Source organism: Mus caroli, unplaced genomic scaffold (genome assembly GCF_978045245.1).
Source record: "Mus caroli unplaced genomic scaffold, Mus_caroli_1 scaffold_16, whole genome shotgun sequence".
Lineage (NCBI taxonomy): Eukaryota > Metazoa > Chordata > Mammalia > Rodentia > Muridae > Mus > Mus caroli.
Genome location: NW_028227271.1, coordinates 15784610 through 15801405, shown reverse-complemented (window position 1 = coordinate 15801405; position 16796 = coordinate 15784610).

The window sequence follows — 16796 nt, the reverse complement described above, 5'->3', positions numbered from 1 at the left end:
CTGTTGGGCCACCACCAAACTCCACAGCGTAGGCTCACTCACTCTATCCTAATCTTCACAGCCCCGGGGGACACGGCTACAACTGGAAGCATCCACGGGCTTATCCATGTGAGATCACTCTGTGTTTATTTCTGGTTCCTACCTAAGGTGCTGATTCCTGGTCGGTTAAGTTATAAAATGATGTTACAGAAATGAGGTGAGAAGATGACCTGGGACTGGGGGGGGGGGGGGCAGGGGACTTCTCTGAAAAAAAAAAAGCAAAATTACAGGGTCAAGGACCCCCCCCCCGGCCCCCATACTTTCTGGTGACAAAGCTGTGCTTGGGGCTGTTGGTAAAGCTCTAGAGATACAAAGCATCCAGACCCATGACTGCACCACCCTCCATGGGGTAAGAGTTCATGGGGAGCAGGTGTGGTACCCCTTGGCTTTTCACCCCAGCAATATTCCGGTCTCTGAAAAGGTGCCTCATGACCCTGCCAATGCCCATTTCTGGGTCACAGCAGCCAACTTGGGCATTCTGGCTCTACTCTCTCCTGACTCCTGGAGACAGCAATGCCCCTGTTAGTGTTGTCTTAACAGAACAGCTCCTACATTTGGTACCCCCACTCTAGTCCCGCATAGAGGATGGTTCTGGGTGCAGATGAGTTCAGAATAATCACTTGTGCCCTGGAGGCGTGCCTAGCAGCCTCCGGTCAGTCCTGGGGTACTCAGCAAAGCCTACAGGAAGGAAACAGAAATGCTCACTCAGAGGTGAGGGTGCATATGCAGATGGTTATGAGGAGCATGCGCGTCTGAGTGACTCTCAGACTTTCACAGGCTCAAGGACAGCACACGTGACCCTCTCAGTCGGCCTTTAGAGGCAATCAGGTCAGGCACCGAGGAAGTAGTTATGCAACACATTTTGGCTTTGCTGGAATTGTCATAGAAGTCGTTTGCTTACCTTCCTATCACTGGGCAAGGCTTCTGGCTTCCTGCAGGTCCATTTCTGAAGACTGCCACTCTAGGCTAGGTCACAGATGGGAGACTGGTTTTCTGGGCAGGTTTTCCCCCATTTCATGTCTTCTTCACAGCTTGGTGTGGACCCTGTCACTCATAACAGAGCCCCTCACAGACCCACCCCCCACTACTCTCAAGCCACAAGAAGCTGTACAGGAAAAGCAAAGTGGAAGACTTAACCAACCTCCCCAGGATGTTCCCAGGCTGGCTTTGTCCACCAGGACACACACACACACACCCAAGGCCAACAGGAACTGCTGTCCCCGATCACTCACTCAACACATGCCTGTCAGAAGTCTCACAGATGTAATCTCCATTCCGTAGACTCTGACATATTTGTCAGACTCCGGCATGAGACAATCAACTATGGAAAACTGAATGTGGGTTATAGTTTAATAGTTTTTTTTTTAATCAAAATATCAGATGATGAAAATTCTCAGGAGATTGAAAGTTTGAGGCAATTGTGGATAAAACCACAGGGACCTGGTGACGCTCTGGAACTAATGGTTTCCAGCAACGATTTCAATTGCTTCTGTAATTATTGCTCCACTTTGATTGGGGTCATTTGGCAATTTGCATTTTTTTTCTGGAAATCCACACTTCACCCAGATTTTAAGTAGAAAAGGGTGCCCAGTGTTTCTTACTCTGATGCTTCCTGTTGGCGTGCTTCGATTGACACAGGCTATCCTACTTAATCAGATTATTAAAAGAACATACTTTCTACACCTAGCTATATGATTTAATATATACGTTGTTATCTGAGCAATGGTGTGTTTTTATTTATAATTGACATATAACTGTGCTCCTTAGGGGTAAAAATTGTAATTGCACCACAGGGAGATCTCAGTCTCCAGAAAAGGCTAAGGTGGGTCCTTGCCTGCAGAGCTGGCAATCATGGCGTTTCTAAGTGACAGCATGGCATTTGGCCCAGAGCTCCTCCCTCGGCCCTCAGGGATGACTCAGTTGTCCCTTCTTGGGAGCAGCTGGACTTGAAGCCAAGTTCTCTTGGTGTTTCCCTTCCGCTGGCTCTGGGGGTCGGAGTCCATCCTGGGGAAGCACGTCAGTGAGAGGACTTGAGGTTTGACAGAGAAAGAGCAGGCAGTGTTCCCCATCAGTGCTCCCCATCCAGTGCTATGAGGACATAAAAGGAGCCCTCTCACCCACAAGTGTGTGCCTTGGCCTAGGTAATTGTGCTAGCTGATAGTTGTTTGTTTGTTTGTTTGTTTATTACCAATTTGACATAATCCTAGACATGTCTGGAAATCTAAGAAGGAACTAAGATAATGTCCCCATAAGGCTGGCCTATAGGCAAGAGTGTGGAATGTAGCCTTGATCAATAATAGATTTGGGAGATCCTAGCTCACTGTGGGTTGCGCCACCACTGGTAGATGGTCCTGGATGGTATAGGAAAGCAGGCATAAGGAGCAAGCCAGTAAGCAGCATCCCTCCATGACTTCTGCATCAGTTCCTGCCTCCAGGTTCCTCGCTTGAGTTCCTGCCCTGACTTCCTTTGGTGATGAACTACGATGTTATGTAAACCAAATAGACCCTTTTCTCCCCAAGATGCTTTCAGTTGTGGTGTGTCATCACAACATAGAAATCCTAGCTAAGACAATGACCTTTCTCTTCTGCCCGAACTGCAGCAGGCATGCTTACTTACTTACAAGCACTGGGATGACACCTAGCCTGACACAGAAGCCAGAGATGGCGAGTGTACACAATTCTTCATAATGTTATCCTAGACAGTTTTCACAGCCAAGACTCTCTGAATGCACCAGACAATGTGTCTGTAGACAAAGAACTGTCTTTTGCACCTCATTCAACAACTATCATAGCTCGTGGAGCTAGGAGACCTGAAGCTGGAGCACGGGGAGAGGTAGGAAGTCTGAACTTGGGTCTGGAGGTGATACTGAGCCTCAGCCCGGATGCTGGAGTCTGAGAAGATGAGGTGCAGCCATGTGTTTCATATGGGGCATAGAGAGTTTTACTCCTAGGTGTGTTTGTGGGGATTATCCTGATTGCATTAATTGAGGTAAGAAGACCTAACCTAAAAATAGAAGGCACCTCTCCCTGGGTCCTGGACCCAATAAAAGTGAAGAATGTGGACTGAGTGCTGGCATGCATACACATAATTCATTCTCCCTCTGCTCTTGACGGTGGATATGGTGTGACCAGATGCTTCAAGGTCCTGCTTCCTTGACTTACCTGCGGTGATGGGCTATGACCTAGAACAGTGAGCCAAGTAAGCCCTTTCTCCTTGACGTCTTTCTTTTAGGGATGTTTTATCATAGCAACTGAAAACAAGATAGGACCCAATTCATTAAGTACAGAATCAAAGGCAGACACCAGTTCCTGGGGCCCACTGGGAAACGTAAAATACGTTCACAGTCTCCCATATGTTAATAGACTGCATCCAGCTCCCCTCAAGAATCTGCAAACAGCCGTCCTAAGCCACACTGTACTGTGACACCAAATGACCCAACTCCCAGTGAGGGCCATGGCCCCCTGGACTGTGTGCTGAGCCTGTTGAAGATGAAGCTCATTCACCACAATGTCAGTGGCACAGTGCCACCACAGGGGACTGCCACTGAAGAAGACCTGACTGGAGTCCATCCCATTGTCAAAAACAGCATCTCTGGGGAACGGGAAGATGACTTCGTTGGTAAAGTGTTGATCTAGCAAGCATGAAGACCTAAATTCTATCCCAGGACCTATACTATTCTAGTTTCCTTTCAGAGTCAAGTTGAGACTATGTGTATGTGTATGTGTATGTGTATGTGTATGTGTATGTGTATGTGTATGTGTATGTGTATGTGTATGTGTGTATGTGTGTGTGTATTTGTGTGTGTATGTGTATATGTGTGTATGTATTTGTGTTTGTGTATGTGTTTGTGTATGTATGTGTGTATGTGTATATGTATGTGTGTGTATGTATATGTGTTTGTGTTTGTGTGTGTGTATGTATGTATATGTATATGTGTTTGTGTATGTGTGTGTATGTATATGTGTTTGTGTATGTGTATATGTGTGTATGTATATGTGTTTGTGTATGTGTATATGTGTGTATGTATATGTGTTTGTGTATGTGTATATGTGTGTATGTATGTGTATATGTGTGTATGTGTATGTGTTTGTGTATGTGTATGTGTGTGTGTGTATGTATATGTGTTTGTGTGTGTGTATGTGTGTGTATGTGTATGTGTGTGTGTGTGTGTATGTGTATGTGTTTGTGTATGTGTATGTGTGTGTGTATGTATATGTGTTTGTGTGTGTGTATGTGTGTGTATGTATATGTGTTTGTGTATGTGTATATGTGTGTGTATGTATGTGTGTGTATGTGTATGTGTTTGTGTATGTGTATGTGTGTGTGTTTGTGTTTGTGTTTGTGTATGCATATGTATATGTGTACGGGGGCAGGGCTGGCAGTAGACCATGCCACCAGACAGAAAACTTGGTAAGGTTGAGCGGATGCAGAAACCCTGGTAATTCTCATATCTAAGAATGGTAGGTGTTTAATCTACTCCCAACCAGATTCCTGTCCTGGAGCACATGACCACAGCAGGCCATGGAGAGGACTGTGACCATCAGTCACATAGGGGCAACACCCAGAGACCCTCCACACGCAGATGAGGCACCCCTAAAATCTCGTATCAAGCCAATAGAAAGCATCTGCTTTTAGACCCCCAATGCACCCCCAAAACATATATAAGACCTTACCCACAAGGAATAAAGCACATGAATTATTTCATCAAAGACCATCTGAGAGTGGCTGTCATAGGCCCATGGCATCCTGCTACCTGACATCGACTCCAGGACAGCGGCAGCCACAGAAGAGACCCGGCAGCCCACTGCTCAGGCTCCCTGTCGGAAAGCCACAATTCATTGGCCACTCTGACCAGGTCAGAGCCCTGCAGATCCCTTCGGATAGCACCCGCTACACAGACCTGTGTGTGTGTGTGTGTGTGTGTGTGTGTGTGTGTGTGTGTGTGTGTGTGTGTGTACAGGATGCACTAAACAATTTTAAAAAATAAAAACATGGTGGCACACACTTGTAACCCCAGCACTGGGGAAGCAGAAACAGAATGATCCCCAGAGCTGGCTGGCCATTCAGCCTGGCCTATCTGTTCATGGTTTCCAGGTCAAAGAGAATTTCTGTCTCAGAAAACAAGTGAACATCATCCAAAGTGCTGTCTGGCCTCTACATGTACACTTACACACATGCATGTGTACCTACACACACACACACACACACACACACACACACACACTCACACAAATAATTCTGACCACAGTAGAAATCTTAGCTGCTCTATCCCCTTGTACTGTACTTTGCTACACAACTTGAATTTTAACTGAAGCCATCTCTACAGAAAACATTGAGACTGAATGTCCCATATGGTATTATTATTATTATTATTATTATACCTGGATATCAGCACTGTAAGCTTTTTCAGACAAGTTAATAAGCAACCGTCATTAGCGACAGTCCCACTGCCAGCAGAATGTCATGGCAGCCAATCAGGAATGCCTACTGTCTTGATTGGCAGGTGAGGAAACCAATGTAAAGAGAGGCAAGCAGTTCCCCAGAGGTCTTATGGACAGGGTTGACTCTGACCCTTATGGACTTTCGGATAAATAAAAACTAGTATCCAAAGGCAGAGGATGTCTTTCTCTGTCCTGTGGAGTCTGTATGACTGTGAAACTATCTTCAGCAGTACATTAGGTGGTATAACTCAAGCAGACACTACGAGCCTGCACCTCAGGACTTGTACAGTCTTCATGCCCTTTGTAGCCTGATGCTGAAGGAGTCTGAACCAACCTGCTAGAGACCTGAGGTGTCCAGCCACCAGCCAGTCACTGTCAGACATGGTGAAGAGGCCTCCTCAGCCATCAGCCTGCACCAGCAGAACCTCATAGCTATCCACAAGATCATGGGGAATAACTACATATATAGTTTCCATCACCTGTGTAGGAACTGCTTGTTACACAGTGATGATAACTTAAGACACTAGCTGTATAGGTTAGGGATGGACAAGCTATGGGCTGTCTAGGCTTCTTCAGGGACTGACTGTTCACTGCCTGGTCTCAAAGTGGATTCCATTATTACACACAATAGCCACAGTCTTTGTGAGACAGTTTCAAATCTTCAGATCCCAGAAGCTTTGAACAAACCAAGGATCTCTCTTATCTGCCATCAGTAACGAAGTGCCCACTTGTCCTAAGAGACTGTTCCCAGGCATGGTGGCAAGCAGAATGCTCCCGAGATATTTTTGAACATACCGGCAGAAGCCCCGTGATTGAATGTGTCATTATCCAATGATGGCTGGTGATCGTCAATTACTTAACTGAGAGAATCAAAGTACAAATTGCTGGGTTCGCTCAATTACTGCTAAAATGGTATAAAAGCATTTTAATTGTAATCAGAACGCACCCTCTCCAGTGTGGATATTAAAGACAGTAATGAGCAGTCATAAATACAGTGACCCATTTATCTCCTTATCCGCCCACCAAACAGAAACACCGCGTCCCAGTAAACTGACGCAAAGAGCAGAACGGAGTTAATTAGCTTTGCTGAATTAGTGGAACATCTAAATTGGATTCTATTCCAGTGTTGGGTTGAAATTTGTCTTAGCTTGGAGCTGGTTTTCTAGCTGAAAAACGGTGACAAGTGAAATAATGAACTTAATACAAAATGATTTGCTTTGACAAAAAAATGAAAGAGGGAAAAACATATTCAATATCTTTATCCTCTACAAAGGTGGCTTGGGAACATCAGGGGTGACCTTTAGACAAAAAGTCTGGTGGACTCGTTGCTACGGCCTCAGTGACAAAGGAATGGGGCAGTCATTTGGGGTTCAGGATACTGGACTAGTCATTTACTAAATGAGAAGCCTTGTCCTCAGGCATGGGCTGTCCCAGAGAGCCAGGCTCTACAGTGGAACGTCCTCACTTTTTTGTGCTTTGTTTGGGCACATTTTTTTCAAGCTTTCCAGGAAAGCATGGTCAGGGCAAAGGTCTCAGGCTGCTCTCTCAGCACATCTTGGCTAGCCTCTCTAGGAGGGGCCTCTCTCCAAATTCCTCACTGCTACCCCAGATGGGGACAGACAGAAAAGAGTGCTATATCAGGTCTCCCAGGTCATGATTAAGAAGACCTTGATCCCTTGATCAAAAACCATTAGGGCCACCGTTCTCCAACCTGGGTGAGACCAGAACCAGTGTGGTGCAGTTAGCAGGCCTGCATACGTGGATGGGACTATTAGTGGCTTGTACTAGGTAGGGAAACCCTATGGAATCTTTGTTTTACTTTTGTTTTAGATTACATTTGGGGTTTTTTTTTTGACAACTTCATTCATGTATATAGTTTGTTCCACTTTTTAAAAAATTGGAAATTTCATTCATCATCATGTGAAGATTCGGACCATGGTGGCTGTTCTCACAAACCTGCCTATGTCGTCTCCATAAGCAGGCAAGTCTACCTGCGTGCAGCACTGTCATTAACACAGTTTCAGTACGTCCAGCTCATGTCTGTAACGACATGGACTCCAGGGTGCAAAGAGCTAAGGATTAAGGAAACTGCTGGCTTTTTATTAGCCAAACAGGATTAAGGCCTGGAAACACTGTCCAGTGCTCCAAATCCAAATCTTCTCCCTGACACCCTGGCTATTGCTCTCTGATTTCATGGGAGTTGGTAACACAGACTCCTGACTGTCATTCAAGAGGTTCTATAAAGGTATGCAGAAGCAGTAGGAAGCCCTGAGCTGGCGGAGTATCCAGTTTTCTGTGAAGGATGTGACAGGTGCATCCATGCTTGGCTGAGACAAAAAGAACACAAGGCTGTGAGCAACAGGAAAAAAATCAAAATACAAAGGCCTAAGAGGGAAACGGAGACAAAACTGTAGGGATAATCTCATATACACTGTGTCAATAAAAATCTAATGGCCAATGAACTGAGGAAGAATTAGATGGTGGGACAGATAGAGAGAGGAGGAGTCAAGCATAGAAAGATTTCCCCACCTAGACTCAAGGTGGTCGGACATAGAAAACTGAGGAGAGGTAACTACCCTTGTGACAGACAGAGTAATATAAATGGGTTAATATAAGTTACAAGCTAGCTGGTGAACAAGCCAAAGTTTATGATCTAGGCATTTAATAATGTATTAATTAATTAGTTAGTTAATTAAGCCTCTGAGTCATTATTCAGGAATTGTGGCATGAGTGGAAAAGACCATAGTTACATCAGACAGTGTCAGACTGTCAGATGTGTTGTGAGAGGCAGATTGTCTGGAGCAAAGGTCCAGAAAAGGAGATAGAAATGGAAAACTGGAGAGACAGCTGATGGGGGAGAAAGGGAGAGAACGGATGATAAAAAGATGTGGAAGATAGATAGATAGATAGATAGATAGATAGATAGATAGATAGATAGATAGATGATAGGTAGATGATAGATAGATAGATAGATAGATAGATAGATAGATAGATAGATAGATAGATAGATAGATAGATAGATAGATAGATAAAGTTAGTTCACAAAATTTGGGAAATTGGCAAGTCCTAGTTTGTAGTCAGCCTATGGAAGACCAAGAATGCTGTGATCTGGTTAATCTGAAGCCTTGAGGATCATAGGACAAGATGATGTAAGTCCTAGTTTAAGGGGATAAAAGAAGATGAGATGACCTTATCAAACAGGAATGAAAGGAAAAGGTAAGTCCCCTCCTCCCGTGATTGGCTCAGGCCTTGTCAGATTGGATGACGTATCCTCACAGGGAGGTCATCTACTTCATTGAATCCACCCACCCAGATGCTGATTTAGCCTGGAAACATCCCCACAAGCACCCAGCGTCACTGTGCAATTGTGCACCCTGCAGTCCACTTAAGTTTACACAAAATTAACCCTCACAGACACCAAGTGCGCATCCATGCACAGGTTCCAGACCTTGAACCTCAGGTTCCCACTGAGTAACGGGGCTAAGAGCATCCAATTTACAGTCACTATGAGAAGATATGCAAGTGAGGAAGCATATGTGGGCTAACAGTCAGTTGAAGGGTGACACGGAAGTGGTACCTGAGTCAAACGTTAACTAGGGAAAGAGCTAAAGGTGTAGTTTTCACAACTGGAATCATCTGTGGGAACCTGGCTTGAAGCTTTCAATCCAGAACCCAGTCCTAGAGAAAGCAAAGAAATCATTTCAGAGAGAGAGAGACTTCAAGGAGCAGAGAATGTGTGGTGTTCCCAATAGCTGCACACAGAGATGGAAGAGACGACATAGCTTCTGAGTCCCAGGTGCTAGCCCCAAAGCCAGCATGCCACTCAGGGCCTGGAGACTGGCTGCTCAGCCTACAGGATATCCCACTGAAGTTCTTGGCAATGACTGCCATGGCTTCCAGGATCTACAGATCCTGGAAGATACACTTAACATTTGAGACTGCCAGCAGTCTCAACATTTCAGCAGCCAGCCCCACAAGCAGGAAGAAACAAGCCAGGGAACAGAGTAGACTGCTCCTCAAACGCTCTAAGGGAAAAATCAAGGCATACTATGCATAGTTGCTAGATCAGAGACCCTAGGAAGTCCTTTAGCCAAGAAGATAGTAAACAGAAAGGCCTAGCCCATGGTGCTCACCATAGGAGAAATGTGGACTCAGCAGGTAGCACATGTCTTCACCGAGATTGTTTCAGGGACAAAAGAAGCATAAGTATGACCAGTGGGCACAGTGTGTCTGGGGACTTACAGTATACTCCATGTGGATGTATCAGACTTTTGACATCCAAATTACAGATGATAAGATTATTTTACCTTGAAATACACATCTTTATCAACATGATCATCAGCATCACGACCATTGGTAGCATCAACAACCATCACCATTACACATCATCACCACCAGCAGCAGCAGCACCACCACCATGCTCATTGCCATAATCACAGCATCATCACAGTCACCATAGTCATACACCATCACCAGTACCACTTGTATTAGTCAGAGTTCTCTAGAGGAACAGAAATTACTCTGTGGGTGTGTGTGGGGGGGGGGAGATTTATAAGAGTGGCTTACAGACTGTGATCTACCAAGTCCAACTATGGCTGTCTACCAAAGAAAGGTCAAAGAACCCAGTAGATGTTAAGTCCATGAGGTGAGATGTCTCAGCTGGTCTTCTGTATTCTCCTGAATCCCAAAAAAGTAGACGCTGATGCCAGTAAAGGAAAGGACTTGTTAGTGAGAGTGAAAGCAAGCAGGCAAAGGGAACAAGCTTCCTTCTTCCATGTCTTTAAGGCAGGCTGCCATCAGAAGGCGTAACCCATATTTAAATGTGGATCTTCCCACTTCAAAAGCCCTGGATTAAAGGTATTATCTTCCCACCTTGATAAAAAAAAAAAAGAGCAGATCACCCACTTTAAATGATTTAATTAAGATTAAAAAAAAAAATCTAGATGTAACCACCTGTTTGGAGCTAAATTAAATCTAGATGTAATCAAGTTGTCAACCGAGAATAGCCATCATACCACTACCATCACCACCATGATAACCATCATCACTGTACATATTACAAACCATCAAAACCATCACCACAATCATTATCACATTGCCACCATTAAATGTTATCAATATTATAATCACCATCATCATCACATAGCATCACCATCCTCACAGCCCCATCATGGTCGCCACCTTCATCATCTTCCATGATTAGCATCATCACCTTCACCATCATCATGACCGTCATCACCACTATCAACATTATCCCTGTCATCATCAACACTGCTATGACCATCATCATTAATAACACTATTAGTATTATCACCATTACCGTAAGCAATACCATCACCACCACCACCATAGTGATCTTAGTCACCATCACCATCACTATCACTGTATCCATTAGCATCAACATCATCACCACCTCTTCCACTAGCACCATGGGTAAAAAGGTTTTCTTCTAATAAATGTGGGTAATCATAATTATTCATTACAACATTTATCGACCCTAGTACCATCAAAACTTGGAGACTGGATTTTTGTGTGTGTGGGGGGGGGGGGGTTGTAGGTGCCATCCTGTGCACTATAGGCCATATAACAGTACCCTAGCCTCTACCCAATAGATACCAGTAGCAACTGTTGCCTCAGTTATAAGCATAAATACTTTCTCCAGCACTGCCCTGTTTGAGTGGGAAGCAGAACTGCAGCTGGTTTGATCTACTGCTTGAGGACCACTTGATGCTGCTACAAACTCAGTCCCAGGCCAGCACTCATAGCCTCGTGTCCTATCACAAAATTTGTGTTGTGTTGTCTGCCTGTGGTGTTCACGTGAGCAGACGCATGACTGATGTGGGCTTTTATGTAGCTTACCAGGGATACCGTGCAGCCGAAAACATCACATATATTATTTTTTCATGTACATCGAAATTGGAAAATGTAAATCCTGATGACACCTTGTGAAAACCCAGACAGATTCTCCAACACAGGCTTGCTCAAAGGACAGAAAATTGTAATGACTTGTCTCCTTTTTCATTACTCTAACTGACGAATTGAAAGATTCATTTTAACCACATGCCAAACGCAAATTCTAAAAACACACTCACACTAAACCCTCCCCACCACTCCCTTCAGATGTCCCAAGATGCCTCTGTCTTCACTATTACCACCAAGCTGCACAGGCTCCTCTGGTTACACAGAACCCATCCTCCCTGGTGTGTGGCAGTTTAGAAGATGGGAGTTAACCAGCTTTGTCACCCTACCCCCTGACTGGGAGGAGACTGTGTGTGAAATGGTGTGGCTGTGCTGTAGTGATACGGCTATCCTAAAAGACATGCCTCAACCAGAGGAAAGAAAATTGAGGGGCCGCAAACATCAGAACCCACTGGGAGGTCTGCAGGAGCTCGGCTCCTCAATCTTCATTTTCCACTTCTCTGGTCTGGGTTTTGATTAGGTTTTCATTTCTCCACCCACTTGCATCTGTCGTGATTAATTTACAAGAGATTTCCTGGTGTCCTTCATCAAGCCATTCCCTTCCCTTGACCTAGCTGTTTCATCAAGTCACCCCTGTGTCCAGTCTACCTTCATCCAAGTGAGGAGAGGTGGGAAAGGGAGCAGAGGTGGACCAAAAGATGGTATGTCCACATTGGATAAGGACAGAGGCTGAGAGCAAGGTGCAGCTCCCTCCCTGAGTGAAGGAGATACCCTGTTCAGCCATTTTGGCAGCCTCTGGGGCTCCCCAACATGGCTGTAGACAATGGACAGAAAGAGCAATAACTTGGGGTTACAAGCTAAGACTTGGGTTGATGCACAGCGGGGGCACACCTTCCATTTCCCAGAGTTTCCTTTATAGTCTAGGCATGCTAGCCTCCTTTTCTCGTTCTGGTCCCAACCTGAAAGCTTTCAACTCTATGGCACCACATCCTTCTGTCACCTTCTCTCCCCCTCCCCCTCCCCTCCCCCTCCCCCTCCCCCTCTTCTTCTTCCTCTTCCTCTTGGAGCCTGAACTTCTGCCCCTCTCAATTCCACAGTGAACCCACCCTGACAGGTCAAACTTCAGGACTCATGGCCTTGTGTGTGAAATGCTTCTAGTATGAGAACACATGGGCTACCACATTGCAGCTCAAGCCATAGACACTGTGATTGCTTGTAGGATTTTTTTTTAACTTTACTGTATCCAAAAGAAGAAAAGAAATGGGGAAGGAGGAAGGAAAAAAGAATATGAAAAGCCCTCTTAAGATAAGCTGAGCTATACCAATGAAAATTATTTTAAAATATATAGATATATGATTGATATATATAATAGATAGATGGTTTAGGTAAATGATGAGAGAGAGAGAGAGAGAGTTGAAAATCAACTTATTTAACTCTTTATCTACATAATCTTATAAAATCTGTCCTGCCAATTTTTAAAAGCTGAGTTATAATCAGACTTCAGTGAGGCTTGGTTTGGCCCCTTAGGATCAAAGCCATCTGCTCATTTTAGATAACAAGTCTCACTTCTTGTCAAGTTTTTTTAATATATATATATATATATATATATATATATATATATATATATATATATTGAAGATCAGGTTGTGGCCCAGGCATACTCTTAAGTGCAGCCAATGGATCAGAAACCTAGAACACCTAGTGTATGTGACTTGGCTGAGGAGGACCCTGCACAGTAACTGGGCCACCAGTAGAGCCTGCAGAGCCCTCTGGCCACTACCCAAATGTAACCTTTCTGTATATTCTACCACTCTATAGCCTTCCTGCCCCACTTTCCTTTGGCCTCAGAAACTGAGCACTGCTGCAAAACCATGGAGCTAAGCTACTTAGGCACAACCAGTTTGAAGTGGGACATTTGATATTAATCACTTCACAAATGAAATTTTTGCATTTTCCATCTCTTTTATAAGTGGAACAACACAAATTAAAATCTCTACGTAATATGATCTAGGCACATGGCAGAGCTCTCCTTTGTCCCAGCACTCACATCTCTGGTCCCTTTGGGCTCAAGGATCCATTTTGTTTCAGCTCTCTTATTTGTAAATAAGACCAACTATCTGGGGACAAGTGGCCTTGACAAACCAGGCCACTTGGTAGATCATTTATCTACTAAGAGAACTTCTTCATTCCTGCTGCTTTTCACTGCAGAAACAAAGACACCCTGGGCCAAACTTAGCCAGGAATGCTGAGCTGACACATAAGGGCTTGGTGCCCAGAGATACAGATTGTAGGAACTATATTTGCCTGAGTAAGAAGCAAGCTTTTGATCACCAGCCCTAGACACAGAGGTTGTTGCTCCCTGTGATGCTTCTGGGCCATCTTGACTGCGTCCAGATCAATATCTTATGTCCCACTCATCCCATGTCCATGGTGGACCTATTGATCCAATGCTCTCTGGAGTCCCATCCTCCAGATGAAAAAACTGAGTATGGAGAAATGTGATGTTACACTGCAGAGCTACGGTTCCCTCTAGCAGTGTGCACTTCTCAGATGCCCTGCAATCTGTCAGCCCTTGGGGATGTTAAGCCCTCAACAGCACTCATTTATATTCTCTTTTCCCTAAACATCATCTGTTGACCAAGTGTTGTGGAATCTCCAGGCCATACCCAATACCCCATCTCCTTATGGGTCACCACCATAACAAACCAACTTGCTCCAGATTGTTCCTCTATCCCTAATACTTGAAGTGTTAATTATCCCTAGGTTTTCTCAGAAATGAGAGTTCGACCATTGAGACCTGGTAGAACTGGGAGCCCGTGTTCACATGTTGGCTCCACCATCCCCGCCAATTCAACAGGCTGTCATCTCCCTTTCCAAATGGTCTGTATTTGACAAGACTCAATTCAATTTAGAAATCACTGAGCATGCGCTTACAACCTGTAGAATCCGTGGACACTAGTCAGAATCATATGGCTCACACCAGATGGATGGCGAGCGCACATATGCTCAGACAGTATAGCAGATGCTCATAAATCTGATGGCAAGAGAAACAACTCTAACAGTGACAATAATGATGGTCATTAGGAAGTGATGATGGTGGTGGTAGTGGTTGTGGTGGTAAAGATGGCAGTGATGATGATGGTGGTGCTTGTGATGATGATGATGGTGATGGAGAGAATGAAGGGTAGTGGCAATGGATAGTGGAGATGGTACTGATGATGATTATGGTTATCTTGGTTTCATTGGCAGTGATGGTAATGATGGTGGTGATGGTGATATGGCAGTAGAGACAATGATAGTCATGACAGTGGTGATTGTGACAGCTGTTCTTGGTTGTCAACTTGACTATATCTGGAATTCAAATTATATCCTAAGCCCAAGCTGTTGGATGTACTTGTGAGGGATTGCTTTTCTTGATTGGAGGTGAGAAGACCCACCCTAAATCTGGGCTACATCGTCTGGTGGCAGCCTACGTAAGGGACATGGAAAAGGGAAATTCTTGTTCTTTGCCTGCTTGCCCTCATTCTTGCTAACAAGTTCATTCCTTCATTGGCATTAGAGTCTATCTATCTATCTATCTATCTATCTATCTATCTATCTATCTATCTATCTATCTATTTATCATCTATCTACCTAATCAATCATCTATCATCTATTATCTACCTATCTAAATAAAATTCGAGAAGCTCACAGTCTGTGACCTAACTATTCCACTGGTCTAACTATTCCAACAATGGAAAGTCTAAGAATCCAATAGTTGTTCAGTCCTTAAGTCTGAATGCCTCAGATAGTCTTTGGTATACTCTGGAATCCCAAAGATGTAGTCTCTAATGCCCTGTTTGAGTTCCTGTTCTAGCATCCTTTGGTGATGAACAGCAATGTGGATGTGTAAGCTGAATAAGCCCTTTCCTTCCCAACTTGCCTTTTGGTCATGGTGTTTTATCACAACCTACCCAAGACTGATACCCTAAATTTCTATGGACTGACCCAAGAACACCCTCACACCTTTGTGAGGCAGCTCAGACAAGGATACCCCAAGTTATACACTAGCCTATCCAGACACAGAGCATCCATGAGAAATGAATGAAACACTCCAAGGCTCCATGCTTTTCTCAGCAGAGATCACTTACAGTCCCTAAGTATACTGCCCACCCCAACTTCTCTACAGTGAGGGCTTCAACATTGTTTCTCAGTGCCTCATGGTAGCAGTGCTGAGAATCCAGTATCATGAGAATGGCTCCTTAAGCTATATGTTCCCCTGGGCTTTGGAGTCTTGGGTCCAAGCCAGCGTCTCCACTGCCAGCAGAGGCTCTGGTGCTCAGCATCTCCCTTAGCAAGCCTATATGCTAGGTAAAGCAGACCATGTCAAGGGCTTAGAGAACACCAGCTTATCCATGATGTCATCGTTGACCACATAGCCTTGATCTACCCAAGAATGACACCCAAGTTCTAATCTCGGATCCCCTCTTTATCCTTATGATCATGAACTCAAGTTTCCTCTTCTGTAAAATGGTGTGTTACCTTGACTGTCATGACTGTAACACATGTCTAAGATACTTAAAAAAGAAGATAGATTTACTTTGGCTCGCCATTTTTTTAATTAGGTGTTTTCTTTTTTTAATTATTTTTTAATTGGGTATTTATTTCATTTACATTTCCAATGCTATCCCAAAGGTCCCCCTCACGCTCCCCCACCTACTCCCCCACCCACCCACTTTTTAATGTTCCATATACAACATATTGATTCCTTTGCTTTGACCCTGAGGCACAACTTTTCATCACATGATAAAGGAGACTGCAGTCCCACGCTCTACTTCCAGGAGCATCCAATGATCTGATGTCTCTCGTTTTCTTCAAAGTCATCAGAGGAAATGGAAGCAAGAGTCGACAGGTAACTTGAAGTTTTCCAGATCTGGCTGTTCGAGTGGAGTGTATGCACACGGAGTTCAATTTGGTTTTCACCCAATTTTCTCATAAATGTCCCATGTGGTGGTTTGAATACGCTTGGCCCGGGAAGTGGCACTATTTTGAGGTGTGGCCTTGTTGGAGGAAGTGCGTCACTGTGGGGATGAGCTTGGAGTGCTTCCCCTAGCTGCCTGAGGACGACAGCCTTCTTCTGTTTGTCTTCAGAACAAGATGTAGAATGTTCAGCTCCTTCAGTCTGTAATGCCTGTCGGGATGCTGCCATGTTTCCCACCATGAGAATAATAGACTGAACCTCAGAACCTGTAAGCCAACACCAATTAAATGTCCTTTATAAGAGTTGCCTTGATTATAGTGTCTCTTCCCAGAAGTGGAAACTGTAAGACATCCTGTAATGATATTCCAGTCCAAACCTGATCAGCTGTATCACTGTGACCCAATAAGATTATTATTATTATTATTAAAGGCACCAA